The sequence below is a fragment of the Lepidochelys olivacea genome (genome assembly GCF_965140295.1).
Source record: "Lepidochelys olivacea isolate rLepOli2 genome assembly, chromosome: 25".
Lineage (NCBI taxonomy): Eukaryota > Metazoa > Chordata > Testudines > Cheloniidae > Lepidochelys > Lepidochelys olivacea.
In genome coordinates, this window is record NC_140435.1 from 4,661,849 (window position 1) to 4,680,066 (window position 18,218).

At 43.0% G+C, this 18,218-nt stretch overlaps 1 protein-coding gene across 1 annotated transcript in view; it reads left to right on the forward strand.

The window, feature by feature from the left end:
• The first annotated feature begins 3,140 nt into the window (after positions 1 to 3,140).
• ELAVL1 (ELAV like RNA binding protein 1) overlaps positions 3,141 to 18,218 on the forward strand; it is a 96,443-nt gene continuing 81,365 nt past the window's right edge. Inside the window, exon 1 of the mRNA XM_084614784.1 lies at positions 3,141 to 3,232. The gene's annotated coding sequence lies outside the window, so the exon portion shown is untranslated. The remainder of the gene's footprint in view (positions 3,233 to 18,218) is intronic.

The window sequence follows — 18,218 nt, forward strand, 5'->3', positions numbered from 1 at the left end:
GGTTAATTGCCTATTTCAGGAGGTGAGGTTCTGTGGTCTGTAATGTGCATGTCAGATTAGTTGATCATGATGGTCCCTTTGGCCTTAAAGACTAGGAATCTGTAATTGCATTGTGACAAACTAGCATCACATTTTAAAAAATGCCATATCCTAATGCAACACGAAGGCATTGCACAGACGTGTCATCATATGGCATCAGAACTTCACAACACAAAATGAAAACATTCCCTCAAAACAGCATCACACTTTCTTAAAAAACATAACACAGTGCAGTAAAATGGTGGCATTGCTTCAAATCATAGTCACGCCTTTACACAACACAATGCTTTTTGCACTGAAATAGCATGTTATATTATATTATAACATAATTGCGATATGAAGTGCCATTATGACATGAAAATCATCATCAAGACTCAAAGTAGCATTGCCATGTGATAAAGTTTAGTGGCCCAAAAGGATTATAGAGACCTGTGAACCTTCTGCTCTCAGTCATGGGGGTTTGCTCCATTAAAATCAGGATAATTCCAGAAAATCCAAGAATACCAGAAGATTGTCGTGCTTGTGAGTGACAAAATTGTGACACTGTAGTTGGCACATAATGAAAGAAGGCAATGACAGATGTCCCAACATCTTTAGCATCTTTTACAGAGCTTTGGAAGGTATTTCAGGACCTAACAGGTTGGAATTTACAGAATGTTGAGTCTCATTGGCTCAATGTACATATGGCAATCATAGAGGAGAAAAAAAGGACAGGCGGTGCTCTCTCTCTCCTCCATCAATAAGTAGTCTCTTTGCCAAACTCTGACATGATGTTATTTCCCCTCACTTTCTCTTTGATAGTGTGTTCTCCATCCTGTTACAGAGATTGGGCTGCCCCACACATCAGTTTCTTATAGTGCTGAGCATGGAGATTAAAGAGTGGCCCATTACAGTTTGAACAGTTGAATGGGATTCAGTGGGCACCTAGACTGTAAAGCGGGGTAACATTACTCAAAAAATGTTGGGCATGTATTACACAAAGCATTTGACACAAGAAAAAACTTGAATTTCTTAAAATTCAAGACGGCTTGAATAAATTATCTGTGCACTTTCCGCATCTGATTGTTCAGATGTTCCAGAATAATAGGGTAAATAATAATCACCTAAGTGCATAAAGTAATTCCACATATGTATATACCAGTATGTCACACATATGCCTATATATGTGATTATGTCAGTATATTTTAAATTTACATCCTTCTCTTTAGATCAAAGTTTACCTTCATTCAGCACAAATTTTGCATTAACTCATATTTACAGTTGTAAATTATTTACATCAGTAATACAGAATCATGAATTTGAGGTTACATGTCTTATGTATGAAAGAGAAAAAAATTCACATTATGTGAAATACTAGTCATTTTCTGGCATCCTTTGTTTAGAGTCTGACCAATGTGTGCCACATTGAACCTTGCCAAGTATATTAGATTATCTACAGTCCTGAAGACTTAAAATTACATTTGTCATGCACGGAATTTCCTTTCTTGTAGGAGGTATACCACTGAATGACACTGGATTGATTAAAAAAATACATTTCTTTCCTGTAGCATCGGCGACATTTTAAGACACCAGGACTCCTCACAGATTCTGTGCACTGGGGCTAACCACAAATTCAAAGCGCCAACTGCCTCTAACTATATGAAATGTGCAGGTATCCAAGATAACTGTTTTCTCCAAATTGTATTAAGGAGGATGGAGGGATTTAGGAGAATAAAAATCCTGAATGGTTATGCCCCTTAAGCTCACTGCAGAAAGTGCTCTAAGCCCACATGGGAGAGCAGGCCAGCTGAGTTTCTGGGGTATAGCAAGTCTCATGTTCACCGTAGACATACCAGGGCAAAAACATTGACTTTTATTGTAACAATCTGTTTATCTTTGTGTCCTGTGTTTTGATATTGGCCCCACACACAAAGGGATCATTTCACCCAGTCATGTCCTTTGATATCAGGGAATACAGCCAGAGTTTTTCAACGATTCCAGCTTCTTGCTTTTCACCCTTACGACCCTATTGCTCTGAACATTTGTAGCCAGGGAGCGTTAAGAGTCTTGTTCCATCTCTGCAAGTAGAATTGGGGCCAGGCCAAACAGGGGCCTGAAAGGCAGAAAGACTCCTACTTGCCAGGTTCTGTGAAAGAGTGCTTAGGGTGCCCATGATTTTGCTTTGCCCAAAAATGCTTGGGAGCAGAGGAAGGGTGAACATCAGTATCCATTGTCCACACTAAAAAAAGAACAGGAGGACTTGAGGCACCTTAGAGACTAACAAATTTATTTGAGCATGAGCGTCCGTGGGCTACAGCTCACTCCATCCGGTGCATGCCGTGGACTCTAAGGTGCCACAAGTCCTCCTTTTCTTTTCGCGGATAGAGACTCACACGCTGCTACTCTGAAACCTGCCCAAACGGTCATTCTCAAGCCTTCTGCCCCTGTGAGCCTTTTACTCCTGTATTTGGAGCCTGGCTTTTCTTTTCTCCTTTCATTCGTCCCCCCGTTTCCCCATTTCTTTAACCTACAGATTCCGAAGGAAAATTCGCCTTTCGGCTGACAGCCGTACCTGGGCCGCCTGTGACCGCACGGACACCCGCTTGGCGAGCGGACCCTCTCTTCTTCACTCAGTGGACAGAGTTTCCTTCCCCTCAGAATCAAACCCGCGGCCGGAGCGCCGCTCTCCGAGCACACACGTACCCCCTCTGCTCCCCCAGCCCGGCCGCAGAAAGCCGGGCCGAGGCTCGCGGCCCGCGGGCCCCTGGACACGCTCCCCAAGGGCTGGAAGCCGCTTTTGGCTACGTGGACGAACCGAGCAGGCGGCCGGGACGGGGGACGGGGCCTTCCCCCAGCTCCCGCGCCCGGACACAGAGCCCGCGCCGAGAAACGGGGCCCGTGGGCCACCGCGGCGGCAGCCCAGGTGATTCCGCGCCCTGCCCAGCTCCGCCCCTCCTCGCGCCAGGCCCGCTCTCCCCCCTCCCGCCGCCGGCCTCGGCCGCCCCGCGCCCGCCCGCCGCGAGCGCCCGCCCCGGGGGTACGATTGACGGACTGGCTGTTGCTCCAATGGGGCGCCGGCCACGTGTGCAAAGTAACCAATGGGGCTCGGTGGGCGGAGCGGGGGCGTGTGCAGGCGGCGCAGCGAGCGGCTTGTCTTGCGCGCTGCGGAGCTGTTCGCCTCCCGCTGCCCAGGCCCTGCCGGAGCCGCCGCCAGGTGAGGCCAGGCTGGGCGAGGCGTGCGGGGAGGCTGGGGCTAGGTCGGACTTGCCTGCTGGCGGTGGAAGGAGCGGGCCAGGCTGGGCTCGAGAGCGAGGCTGTGGCCTGGCCCTGCGGGGGAGACCTGGGGCCTGTGGGGGGAGGGGCGGGCCGGGGCCTGTGGGGGGAGGGGGAGACCTGGGGCCTGTGCGGGGAGGGGCGGGCCGGGGCCGGGGCCGGGGCCTGGGGTGGGGGAGGCCCTGGCCTGCGGCGGCACATCATGAGCGGGAAGTGGAGCCGGTTGCAGTGGTATTGGGTGTGCAGGATGCAGGCCATGGGCAGCGGGTGTGAGCTTGTCTACATCGTGTTCTTTTCTTTTTTAAATTCTCATTATTGGCAAGATTAGAGCAGCTCCTCTGGCTGGTGGGAGTACGAGTGTGGACAGGGATCCCATGTGCACTAACATCAGCACTGTAAGTTAGACCTGCTCTGGGTAAGGTTACCCACATCCTGTTAAATTCCAGAGACTTTGGGAGACCTTGGCTATACTAGCGCCCCCCCCCCCCCCCCCGTGTTACTGTCAGTGAGGTTGCTCTGGTGAGAGATCTTTCGAGTAAAGCCAAGTGTACTGACTACCTGTATGTGTAGTGAGCTGGGTGATGGGAAGAATGTGTGTGGAGAGAGTGTGTACCTGGAGCTGCCCCATGGCGAGAGGGAGTGTTGTGTCTCCTTCTGATGCAGGGTGATGGATGATGAAGTGTATGTGGGGAGTGTGTGTTTTGTGCCCTGTTAGAAGCAGATGGGGGAATGTTTTGGGTCATGGGGCCTTGGATATGTTGATATTGTGGAGAATAAGGGGTAAGGGGCTGGGTCATATAGAGTGTTCTCTTATGATTCATTTTTGCTGCCTTTGACATGGTTGATGACTTAATCCACCTGATTTTTGTGATATTTTTTTTTCTTTTTCTTCCCTATCTTGCCCTTGGATGCTGTATTGAATATTTGGAGTGCCATACAATTGGTTAGAGTTGCTGACAACTCAGGTTCCTTTGAACAGTTTTTCATACTCCCCTCTTTCTGTCTGCCATTGTCCTTCAGTTCTCTGTTTTCGCTTCTTCTGTATACTTTCCTCTTTTTTACTTCATCACCACTTATACATTCATTATCACCCCGTAGCCCTATATACTCATGACACTTCCACACCCCCTATCCACTCTAGCATACTTAGCTGATGCTGACATCTTGGGTGTCCAGCCACTATCTCAACTTCTTGCTGGCCCATGCACCCTGCATTCCAGTAATGAAGATGTTTACTGATAGTCTACTCAAAACTAGTTACTGGTAAGTAGACTTTCTCATCTTTTCTCCTAATTTCTCTTTTCTGTCTCCATTGATAACTCCACTCTTTCTTGTGATTCAGCCTGTAATCTTGCTATGATGTTTTATTCTACTCTGCCCCATGTTGTCTTTCTTGCTAACACCTGTTGCTTCTTTCTTTTAAAATTTGTCCTGTATTGACTGCTAAAACCCTTGTCCGTATCCTGGTCACTTTCTGCCTTTATTGCTATAATCTCTTGTCTGGCCTCTCTTTCTTTTGTTTCTTCTCCTTCCAGTCTGTTTGAAATGCTGCTGCCAAAGTCATCTTCCTTTCCTGTGACTTAATGTTACTGTGATCCTTCCTTCGCTTCCTGTGTCTGAATACATAAAAGGAGCATATTCTTCATAGAAGGCCCTACATTGCCTTTAACCCCTACCATCTTTGTCTTTTTATTCACTCTCTGTTTCCTCATCCTTTTGCCTTCTTCAAACCTGTGTCTCCTTTCCCCATTCCTAGTTTTGTGCCTTCTATCACTTTTATCTTCTATAGCTGGAACATCTTGTCTTCATCTGCCAGAAGCTCACCCTCTTTCCTTTAAAACTCAGCTTTCTAAGCAGACCCAGGAACCTTCACCCTCTGTTTCCCAAAGTGATTTTCTGCCCCTTGTCTTTGATTCCTATGTTGATTGTAAGAACTTCAGGGCAGAGATGTATTATGGAAACTTGTTAGTGGTATCATGGTTAAGGTTGTATCAGATATCTGATTTTCATGGGCCCTTACTATCTGAAGCCCTGAAAGTTTATGGAAGTTGCTATTCTGGAATAATTACTCCGTAATAGTTACATTGGCACAAGCCCTGTGTGAGCAGTCTTATTTTGGAATAAGTATCCACACAGGGGCTTACACTGAAACAACCATTGCAGAATAGCTATTTTGGTAAACTTCTAAGTGTAAACAAGCCCTAAAAATGACATTGGCACCTAGAAACCCCAGACTGCTGATCCCATATGTTCACATACATACTGATTCTTGTATCATTCAATGTTGGTGATATATAACTGTTTTTAAACTTACTTACTAACTATGCTGACCCCAGAGGAAAAGTTAAAACTCCTCCCGCTCTTTGTAGGAGACAGTCAGGGAGCCCTACTCCCCAGGCAGTCCCTGTAGTTGATCATCCTCAGGATGTTTGATGCACTGGCCTTACCAGTTTATCATCCCTCACTTCCATCAATACCCCTGCTTTCCTTTATTTACTCTCAGCTTCCCCTGCATAATTAAGTTTGATGAACCATCTATGATTTATCAGTCTGACAGTAGTGGCTACTGATCCAAAGATAGGTTGCTGTCTGAGTCTGAACTCAGAGGAGTGCAGCTGGGAAAGACACTGCTCACTACCCCTCATATCCCTGCTTCCTTTTCTTCCTCGCTGCGAGCACCACATGGGTAGAGGGACTGGATTTTCAGGTTTCTTCAACTGAAATTTGTGCTGAGGAGGGAGCATGTCCAGGGAGCAATTTTGGAATCTGGCAGGCAGAGATAGTGCCCGATCTATCCTACGCTGACACGGGGTGGAGCTGGAGGCAAGAAAGGCGCTGATTAGGGATGCGGGGGGAAGTAGTAGTGGAGGATATAGGATGGATCGGGATATGCCTTTCTCCCCAATGAACCCTTTATTTTAATGTCCCATACTGAGAGTGGGAGTCTTGCCTGGCAACAGTTGTCTACAGCTCCTGTAGGAGACATCTGTGCTTGAAGGTTTCTCTTATGTCAAGCATCACCATCTTTGACACAGTGGCAGAGCTGTGCTATAGAAGGCACTGAAGGGGAGATATGAACCCAGTTCTACAACCTGCTTCTTTCTGCTGACTATGCTACTCTTTGGGGGGAAGCCTTGGAGATGGCAGCAGTGCTAATTAGTGCTAAACTTCTGCAGAATTCCAAGTTGGCCTCTTAATCCTAGAAATCACTTAGAGGAGTTATTAGGTGGGGGGCAGGAGAGGGATGTTTCTCACCTTCCACATCATATTTCTTCAGCATTGGGAAGGTCAGGATGGCAACTGTGGCCTCTTCCATCCTGCTGTCTTGTCTTCTGGACCCTATCATCAGCCTTCCTACCGTGCAGTCTGGTTTTATGAACTGGATGTAATTTCTCAAATTAAATGTATACCTCAAATTAAAAAAAAACATATTAAGAGGAGCAAAAAACTGTCACCGTGGCTAAACAACAAAGTAAAAGAAGCGGTTAAAGGCAAAAAGACATCCTTTAAAAATTGGAAGTCAAATCCTACTGAGGAAAATAGAAAGGAACATAAATTCTAACAAGTTAAGTATAATTGGGCAGGCCAAAAAAGAATTTGAAGAGCAACTAGCAAAAGACACAAAAATTAACAGTAATTTTTGTTTTAAGTACATCAGAAGTGGGGCCACTGGATGATCGAGGAAGGTAAGACCATTGTGGAGAAACTAAATACATCATTTGTATTGGTCTTCACTGCAGAGGATGTGAGAGAGTTTCTCACACCGTAGCCATTCTTTTTAGGTAACATATCTGAGGAACTGTCCCAAATGGATGTGTCAATAGAGATATTGGAACAAATTGATAAACAGTAATAAGTCACTAGGGCAAGATGGTAGTCACCCAAGGGTTCTGAAGAAACTAAAGTATGAAATTGCAAAACTGCTAACCGCGGTATGTAATCGGTCACTTCAGTCAGCTTCTGTAGCAGATGACTGGAGGATAGTTAATGTGATACCAGTTTTTAAAAAAGACTCCAGAAGTGATCCTGGCAATTACAGGCTGATAAGCCTAACTTCAGTACCAGGCAGATTGGTTGAAACTATAGTAAAGAACAGAATTACTAGACACCCAGATGAACACAACATGTTGGGGAAGAGTCAACGTGGTTTTTGTAAAGGGAAATCATGCCTCACCAATATATTCAAATTATTTGAAGGGGTCAACAAACACGTGGACAAGGGTGATCCAGTGGATATAGTGTACTTGGACTTTCAGAAAGCCTTTGACAAGGTCCTTCACCAAAGGCTCTTAAGCACAGTAAGCAGTCATAGGATAGGAGGGATCCGCTCATGAATCAGTAACTGATTAAAAGACAGAAAGCAAAGGATAGAAATAAATGGTCAGTTTTCAGAATGGGGAGAGGTAAATAGTGGTGTCCCCAGGGATCTGTATTGGGACCAGTACAGTTCAGTGTATCCATAAACAATATGGAAAAAGGGGTGAACAATGCGGTGGCAAAATTAGCAGATAATACAAAACTACTCAAGGTAGTTAAGTCCAAAGCTGACTGCAAAGAGTTACAAAAAGATCTCACAAAACTGGGTGACTGGGGAACAAAATGGCAGATGAAATTCAGTATTGATAAATATAAGTAATGCATGTAGGAAAACATAATCCCGTGTGTGTGTGTGTTTATATGTGTGTGTATATATAAAATGATGGGGTCTAAATTAGCTGTTATCACTCAAGAAAGATCCTGGAATCATCATAGGTAGTTCTGTGAAAACATCCGCTCAATGTGTAGCGGTAGTCAAAAAAGTTAACCATGTTATGAACCATTAGGAAAGGGATAGAAAATAAGACAGAAAAATCATAGTGCCACTATATAAATCCATGGTACACTCACCGCTTGAATACTCTGTGCAGTTCTGGTTACCCTGGCTCCAATAAATAAATATAGAACTGGAAAAGATACAGAGAAGGGCAGCAAAAATGATTAGGGGGAATGGAACAGCTTCCATATGAGGAGAGGTTAAAAAAACTGGGACTTTTCATCTTGGAAAAGAGATGACTGAGGGGAAATATGCTAGAGGTCTATAAAAACATGAATGGTACAGAGAAAGTTTATAAGGAAGTCGTATTTACTCCTTCACATAACATAAGAACCAGGGCTCACCCAATGAAATTAATAAGTAGCAGGTTTAAAACAAACCTAAGGAAGTACTATGTCACTCAGTGCACAGTCAATCTGTATAGGGGATGTTGTGAAGGATCTTGTAAGTTTAAAAAAGAATTTGATAAGTTCCTGGATGGCTATTACCCAAGATGGTCAGAGATGCAATCCTATCCTCTAGGTTACCCTAGCCTATGACTGCTAGAATTTGGGAGTGGATGATGCGATGGATTACTCAATAGTTGCGCTATTCTGTTCATTCTTTCTGAAGCAAGTGGCATTGGCCACTGTCAGAAGACAAAAAGAAAACGAGTACTTGTGGCACCTTAGAGACTAACAAATTTATTTGAGCATAAGCTTTCGTGAGCTAACACGGCTGCTACTCTGAAACCTGTCAGAAGACAGGACACTGGGCTAGATTGATCATTGGTCTAACACAGTGGTTCTCAACCTTTCCAGACTACTATACCTCTTTCAGGAGTCTGATTTGTCATGCGTACCCCAACTACTTGCTTACAGAATCAGACATAAGAATGCAGAAGTGTCCCTGCATACTGTTACTGAAAAATTGCTTACTTTCTCATTTTTACCATATTTATAAAATCCATTGGAGTATTAATATTGTACTTCCATTTCAGTGTGATACTTGAGCCGAATCTGAAGCCTGAGCTCCAAGTGGCAGGACTGAAACATGTAAACTTGCTTTGAAGGCCCCACTGTGGTGTGGGGCCTTGGGCATTTGCCCTGCTTGCCATCCCCTAATGCCAGCTCTGCATCTGCAATCCTCCTAAACCTGTCCTGTGACCTCCCCACCTTTCCTGGGGGCTGCAACCTTCCAGTTGAGAAACTCTGATCTAGATGAGTTGAGTACCCCCAGGGATACACGTACCCTTGGTTGAGAACCACTGGTCTGATGTATATGGCCATTCTTATGTCACACCCAGGCCCACAGATGGCAAAATAAGGAAGCTTTCCAGGAGAGGAGTCTAGTTTGCCAAATTACAGCTTCGTAAAAAAATTACAGTCTGGAATCATAGGAATGTAGTTCTGGAATGAACCTTGAGAAATCAGCTAGTTCAGCTCCCCTGCACTGAGGCAGGACCAAATATACCTGGATCATTCCTGATACGTGTTTGACTAACCTGCTTTTAAACACTCCAAAGTTGGGGATTCCATGATCTCCCTTGGAAGCCTATTCTAATATTTAACTATCCTTATAGTTAGAAAGCTTTTCCTAGTATCTAGCCTAAATATCTCTCTCTGTAGATCAAGCCCAATACTTCTGATCATACCTTCAGTGGATTTGGAAAACAATTGATCACTGTCCTCTTTATAACTGCCTTTAACATATTTGAAAACTCAGGTTACCACTTTTTCTAGACTAAACGTGACTTCAGAGATCAGCTATTCTACACCTTTTATCATTTTAATTGTTCTCCTCTTGACCGTCTCCAATTTATCCACATCTTTCCTAATGTGTGGTACCCAAAACTGGACACAGTACTCCCATTTGACATCTCACCAGTGCTGAGTAAGTGGGACAGTTGCCTCCCATGTTTTACAACACTCTTGTTAGTACACTCCAGAATGATACTCACCTTTTTTGCAGCTTGTTGACTCATATGCAGTGATCCACTACAACCCCCAGATCCTTTTCAGAAGTACTTCTACCTAGGCAGTTATTTCCCATTTTATAGTTGTGAATTTAATTTTTTTTTCTTCCTAAGTGTAGTACTTGTTTGTCCTGAATTTTGTCTTGTTGATTTCAGACCAGTTCTCCATTTGTCAAGGTTGTTTTGAATTCTAATTCGGTCCTCCAAAGTTCTAGCAACCGATTCCAGCTTGGTGTCACCCACAGATTATATATAGGAATACTCTCCTCTCTGTTATGCAAGTAATTAATGAAAATACTGAATAGTACTGGACCCATGACAGACTCCTGCGTCACCCCACTAGATGTGCCATCCCAGTCTGTCAGCACATCATTGGTAACTGCTCTTTGGGTATGATCCTTCAACCAGTTTTGCATCCACCTTGTAGAGCTTCTTCTAGACCATGTTTCCCTAGTTTCATTAGGAGAATGTCCCATCGGACTGTCAGAATCCTTTCTAAAATCCAAATATATCATGTCTACATCTTTTCTTTTCTTCTTGGAATTCCCGTCCCCCACCAACAACCAAGGCAGTAATACTATCAGAAAAAGAAATTAGGTTGGTTTGGCTTGTTGTATTCTTGACAAAATCAATGTTGGCTTTTACTTACAACCCTGTTATCTCTAAGTAATCTGTAATGTAAGCAATCAGTCTGTAAGTGACTGATTACAGTCGCTTACAGACTGATTGCTTAATATTTTGTCCCAGTATCTTTTCAGGTATCAAAGCTAGGCTGACTGGTCTATCATTCCCCAGGTCCTCTTCCTTCACCCCCTCTTTTTAAAGATAAGTACTACATTTACTCTTCTCCAGTCCTCTGGGACCTCCCTGTCCTCTGTGAGTTCTTAAAGATAATTAGTAATGATTCCAAGGTTGTTTCAGCTACTTTCTTAAGTACCCTAGGGTCCATTTCATCCAACCCTGCTGACCTGAATACGTCTAATTTACCTAAATATTCTTTAATCTGTTCTTTCACTGTTTTGGCTTGTGTTCCTTCCTTCCCCCTTGTTAATATTAATTTTGTTAAGTATCTGGTCACCGTTTGCTTTTTTTAGTGAAGACTGAAGCAAAATAGTTATTAAGCACCTCAGCCTTCTGTGGGACGTCTTCTATTATTAGCTCTCCTTTCCTGTTCAGTAGAGAACCTACACTTTCCTTCCTTTCTCTTGTTCCTAATGTATTTAAAAAAACCTCTTCTTAGTTCTTACTGTCCTTTATGTCCCTTGCTAGGTGTAACTTCTTTTGTGCCTTAATCTTTCTTATTTTGTCCCTACATGCTTGTATTATTCTATTTATAGAATCGTAGGACTGGAAGGGACCTCGAGAGGCCATCTAGTCCAGTGCTCTGCATTCATGGCAGGGCTAAGTATTGTCTAGACCATCCCTGACAGGTGTTTGTCTAACTTGCTCTTAAAAATCTCCTGTGATGGAGATTCCACGACTTTTCTAGGCAATTTATTCCAGTGCCTAACTGTCCTGACAGGAAGTTTTTCAGAATGTCCAACCTAAACTGCCCTTGCTGCAATTTAAGTTCATTGATTCTTGTCCTGTTCTCAAAAGTTTAATGAGAACAATTTTTCTCCCTTCTTCTTGTAACAACCTTTTATGTACTTGAAAACTGTTTTCACATCCTCTCTGTCTTCTCTTTTCCAGACTAAACAAACCCAATTTTTTCAATCTTCTGTCATGGGTCATGTTTGCTAGACCTTTAATCATTTTGGTTGCTCTTCTCTGGACTTTCTCCAATTTGTCCACATCTTTCCTGAAATGTGGCATCCAGACCCGGACACACTACTCCAGTTGAGGCCTAATCTGCGCGGAGTAGAGCGGAAGAATTACTTCTTGTGTCTTGCTTACAATACTGCTGCTAATGCATCCCTGAATGATGTTTTGCTTTTTTTGCAACAGTGTTACACTGACTCAAATTTAGCTTGTGGTCCATTATGACCCCCAGATCCCTTTCCGCAGTACTCCTTCCTAGGCAGTCATTTTCCATTTTGTGTGTGTGCCAACTGGTTGTGCCCTCCTAAGTGGAGTACTTTGCGTTTGTCCTTATTGAATTTCTCCCTCTTTACTTCAGACAGTTTCTCTAGTTTGTCCAGATCATTTTGAATTTTAATCCTATCCTTCAAAGCACTTGCAACCTCTCCCAGCTTGGTATCGTCCATAAACTTTAAGTGTACTCTATGCCATTGTCTAATTCCTTGATGAAGATATTGAACAGAACCAGACCCAAAACTGATCCCTGCTGGACAACACTCGATTTGCCCTTCCAGCTTCTCTTTGAACTCCTGATAACTACTCTCTGGGAACGGTTTTCCAACCCGTTATGCACCCACCTTATAGCAACTCCATCTCGGTCATATTTTCCTAGTTTGTTTATGAGAAGGTAACGTGAGACAGTATCTAAAGCCTTTCTAAAGTCAAGATATACCACATCTACTGCTCCCTCCCCCCCCCCCCCATTCACGAGGCTTGTTACCCTGTCCAAGAAGGCTGTTAGGTTGGTTTGATGCGATTTATTCTTGACCAATCCATGTTGACAGTTACTTACCACATTAGCTTCTAGATGTCTGCAAATTGATTGCTTAATTATTTGTTTCATTATCTTTCTAGGCACTGGAGTTAAAATGACTGGTGTGTATTTCCCCAGGTAGTCCTTATTTCCCTTTTTATTGATTGACACTATATTTGCCTTTTACAGTCCTCTGGAATCTTGCCCGTCTTCTGTGACTTTTTTGCAGATAATCGTTAATGGCTCCAGATATCTCCTCAGTCAGCTCCTTGGGTATTCTGCGATGTATTTCATCAGGCCCTGGTGACTTGGAAACTTTTTTTTAACTTGTTCTTTCCCTATTTTAGTTTGTGATCCTACCTCATTTTCACTGGCATTCACTATGATAGATGTTCAGTCTTTTTGGTGAAAACCAAAGCAAAATAGTCATTTAGCACTTCTGCCATTTCCATATTTTCTGTCCCCTCCCCACCCCCCCATTCTCATTGAAAAACGGGCTTCCCTGTCCTTGATCTTCCTTTTGATTTTGGTGTATTTGTAAAATGTTTTTTTTGTTACTCTTCTATGTTTCTAGCTAGTTTAATCTCATTTTGTGCCTTGGCCTTTCTAATTTTGTCCCTACGTACTTTTTTTATATATGTATTCATCCTTTGTAATTTGACCTAGTTTCCACTTTTTGTAAGACCTTTTTTTCTTTTTGGAGTTTCAGATAGTTGAAGAGCTTGTTTTTAAGCCAGGGTGGTCTCTTACCATAATTCCTATCTTTCCAGTGCAGTGGGATAGTTTTCTCTTGTCCTATTAATAACGTCTCTTTAACAGCCTCTCCCCTAGTAGCTTTCTCCACCTTCTGAAATAAAAAATTGTCTCCAATTCATTCCAAGAACTTGTTGGATAATCTGTGCCCTTCTGTGTCACTTTCCCAACAGATGTCTGGGTAGTTGAAATCCTCCATCACCACCAAGTGCTGTGCTTTGGAGTTTTTTAAAAAAAGCCTTGTCCACCTCTTCTTCCTGGTTAGATGGTCTGTAGTACACCCTATCATGACATCACCCTTGGTTTTTACCCGTTATCCTTACCCAGAGACTTTCAACAAGTCTGTCTCCTATTTCTATCAAGTGTATACATTTTTAATATACAAGGCTACACCTCCTCTCTTTTTCCCCTGCCTGTCCTTCCTGAGCAAGCTATACTATTCTATACAAATAATTCAGTCACACGTATTATCCCACCAAGTCTCTGCGGTGCCAATTTTTGTACTCATCCTTAGCATTTTTCTGCATTTCCACTTTTTGCAGGATTCCTTTTTTTTAAAGTCATTAAAGAGCTCTTGAGGGTGCCATATTTGCCTCTTCCTTTCATTCCTTTGCATTGGTATAGTTTGCTGATGTGCCTTTAATATTGTCTGTTTGAGAAACTGCTGAGCTCTTTTTTTTTTTTTCCCTTGAGATTTTCTTTCCATGGGAGGTTACTTACCAGTTCTCTCAGTTTGGTAAAGTCTGCTTTGTTGAAGTCCACTGTCTTTATTCTGATGCTCTCACTTTTTCTTTTCCTTAGAATGCCTGGTAAGGAAACTAATAGTGCCAGGAACCAGTGTGCAGAATGAGCATTATGTGGTACGAAAATAACGGAAGAGAAGAGCTCCTCTGTGGGGCAGTAATCCAGGAGAGAACCCTGTACCTACTTAGCATGGGAGAAGGGAGGGAAACGACTGCATAGTGTCTATAGGGGATGTGCACATTTCCTCTCCCCAATTGCTCTTCCCTTTTCTTGATACCCCGTCAAACATCCACACTTCATAAAACCTATGGAAATTATCACTCAAAAAAACCCCTTAAGCAATCTAAACTTATTAAATGTAACACTTACTGATCCACCCTTCGTTAACAGCCATGGTTCATGTTTACCTGCTCTGACATTTCCTATCAATCACAAAGTACCGTGCATCTCTAAAATGTGCAGGCACACAATATTCACACCAAGTTCTCTGTTAATAACACTTGCATGGAATGTACAAGCTTGATTCCAACCTCATATTTCCCTCATGTGCGCATAACACGCAATAGAATAATTTAGTAAAGAGATGTCTACAAGCATATGCTATGTAGTTGGAGTTCAGGTTTTGAGGTCCAGGGCGTTTGTAGTGTTATATATTGTGTATACATGTTAGAGGTGCATGATACTGAGTTGTGAAGTGTGAATGAGGGTGGTATGTTAAAGAATGACCCCTTAATTGGATATTTCCTTGCTTTCTAATGGTTAGTGAGAGTCGATACAAAGGCTAAAGATTCTTTGCTTGTAATCTTACATTATAAAAGGGCTTGAGAATTAATGATACTGTAGATGAGTTCTAATGTCTGATTTGCTGTCCACTTACCCGTAGGTCTTGATCAGCATTGCTGACTTCCAGGTTTCTCTTCCCTATTGGATGTATTTTAGATTTATTTGCATTTTTCCAAGCCATGTTTGTTTTCTTCCTATGTTTCTAATCTTTATAGATTCTTTTTTGTTAATGTTAAATCCGGTGATCCTATATCCGTAATCTCACCTCCACAAGAGCTTTGCCACTTATTAGAATGTTTTGTTTCCATTTCTTCAGTCAGCTTTCAATGTGTGATGATTTTCAGGCCAGTTGAATGAATGATGAGTAAGATTGTGAGATGCATTTTGTCAAATATGATAAAGTATATACGTCTGCTGCTTTCTCTTTGTTCACTGATCTGTAGTTTATGTGGACATTTGTGAAAAGGATGGGGAAGAGTTGAGTGTGTCTAGGCTCTGGAGGATAGGGGAAGAGAGAAGGAGAGGAATCCATGCTAGGGAGAGAATGAGAGGCATATGATATGTGTTTGGTGATGGGAGGGCCTGAAGAGGAGGACTTGCATGAGGGGGATTCAGGCCAGCGCACAGCGGGGAGAAATGGGATGAAGGAAGAATCACAACTGGTGGAGAATATGCACATTGCGTCCCAGGAAAATACTATCAGAGTTGGAGGCAGTGGAGATGAGATTGTTGTGATCATTAAATAAGTCTTCAGTTTGGGCCTGGTGTTCTGTCTCTTTTTGGGTGATAGGCTGCAGAAGCAATTGTGGTTGTTTTACTTTTTAAACTGTACTACAAACTTCTTTCAGTAGTTTTAAAAATAGCAGGGAGAACTTTTGTAGGCTTTGAATAATTTGTGAAAGGAAAGATGAGCTTTAGCTGAAGTCAATCAATCGGGCGTATCCAGGTACTTCCAACATACAAAGGTGGTAGACAGGGTGGAAAAAGATGAAGAATAAAATACAGAAAAATGAAATCTCAATGTATGTTGGAGAATGCATACATAACTGCAACTTGGTAGAACAACTGTTATAGCTGCAACGTTAATTGGGAATTCATATGAAAAGTAAACTGTTAAAGGAACCACTAAAGTTAAAGTCAAGCACTGAATTGTTAGTAAATGCCAGAATTATGGTTGTAACCTTAATTCTGCCCCCTGAGTGTATGTTCTGATAAAATATTTAATTATGATTACCTTATTTTTTCCACAGAACCACCTCTGCCTCACTTAGACCTGTTTTTATATGTAAGGGGTTTGCTGTGAGTGCTTTCCCTGATTTGTCAGCATTCAAGTGCCTTAGTGTTTTAGACTTTCACAGCTACTCCAGTGTGAGGTTTTTATTTCTTTAGCCATGCTTGATTGTAACGTTGTTCTTGGCACACTAGTGTTGGAGTCTAGGCACCTCACTGATTCGGTATCAGTCTCTCTCTGGTGATTGTTCATTGGTCTGGCACTTCCTGTCTTGCAGTAGTATCTCTTTTTTTTTGTTTGTTTTATTTCAGGTGTGGCCTCCAAGGAAGACTGCTCAGTAGGTTCAAAATTTGTGTGGTAGAACAGTGTCTAGTACAGATGGCCAAGTTGGTTGTGTTTACCTCTGTGATTTGCATGGGTGACATGTCAGCAAGTGTCACCATGGCACTGAAGAAACAGGAGGAGCTCTTTGCAGAGGACTGAAGCTCTCCTTTCGGCAGCCCAGGAAGACTCCTGAGGTCAGCCGGTGTACTTAAAAGGGTAAACCCTTGGAGCTGAAACTCGAGTTGGCCATGATAGCTCACCCATCAGAACTTGGTTCCAGTGCCACCTATATCAATGTAGGAGTCCCTTCCCCCCACCAATATTCATCACTCAGATGGCTTTGTTATATGTCATCTGTGATCCTGAGCTTCACTTTGCTGGATAAGATGAAGCTTCGCATAAGAGGTGAAGATGCAAAAAGTCAACAGCTCCCCAGCATGTTTCAGTTGAAACCCTGTATTCTAGGCAGCTCCTGTTTTAAGCTTTTTGGATTGCCCCTTCTGCATTTGGGGAACCATTCTGTGCTCCTCAATCTTGCCCAAACACTTCTGGGTGTTCTGTGAGCCTGCGATGAAGCCAGTACCAGTTTTAAGGCCCTCTGTTACCAGATGTCAGATCTGAGTGCAGTCAGAGTGCTTTTTGCACCAAAGCCAAGGAAAGGAAACTCTGGCCTTGATGCTGGCACAATTGCATTGAGGGCTCTAGGACAGCTAGCGTTAGTGCTTAGCAGAGCACTTGGAGTGCTACAAGGCCCTTCTGCCCTCAGTTGTCTAAACAAAGGGAGCTGTTTGAGTGAAGGTAAATTAACTATTAGAGTGATGGGAGCTTCATTTTGAATAGTGATGAGCTAGAGGACTCTGCCTGTACAAGACTGTGACTCTTCAGGAAAGAACCCTACCTACTTCCAATTCTTACAGCAGCTGTCTGACAGCCAAATTGTGATTTATAATCTCTCCAGGGTTCTGCAGTGTCTCAATCCCTCAAATGTGAGGTACCTTAATCTAGACTAGCTGGAGAGGGTGTGGTGAATCCTTTGACTACCTTCAAGATGAGGTAGCTGTACAAAGTCCATCCTCCATGAGAATGCCACTGGTTAAATCTCTGATTTCCCCCTCCTCCCTCCCTGCAAGCTCTTGGTGATGGAGGTGGCCATTACAATAGTTTTTGTTCATCCTGTTGTGTCTCAGAATCCTAAATGGTGACGCTGAGATATAATCAGAAGTGGTTTCAATCAGACCAGTAAACTTGTGTGCCACAGTCTACTAAATCTTCCTGGCCAGAGATCAGGTGGATCTTGGTAAGAAGGCCTCAACCCTCATTGAGCCTCTTTTCTCCAAGAAAAAAGAACAGCAGTACTTGTGGCACCTTAGAGACTAACAAATTTATTAGAGCATAATAGAGGAATACCAGGAGCTTATGAAGCTAATTCATTATGAAGCTAGTTCATGAGGATGCAGACCCAGTCTACTTTTGGTGCAGGTGATATAGTGGCAAGAGGTGCTGCCTCATGAGTGAATGTCTACAGGCATCGAAGTGCTGCATGACTCAAACATTCTAGAAGTTGTGGTTGTTGGGTTTGCTCTCACCATCCTAGCACCAAGCATTTGGCAAACATTCATATAAGGGGGAAAAAGAAAAGTCTTCCTTTGGAAATTGTTCATGTTGATGGCTGGTTTCAAAAGGAAGAAGCCCAGTATCCCCTGCACTGGGCACTCTGACTCAACAGCAGAAGCCAAAGGGTCCGAAGACAGAAAAATTTCTGCAGGCAGAA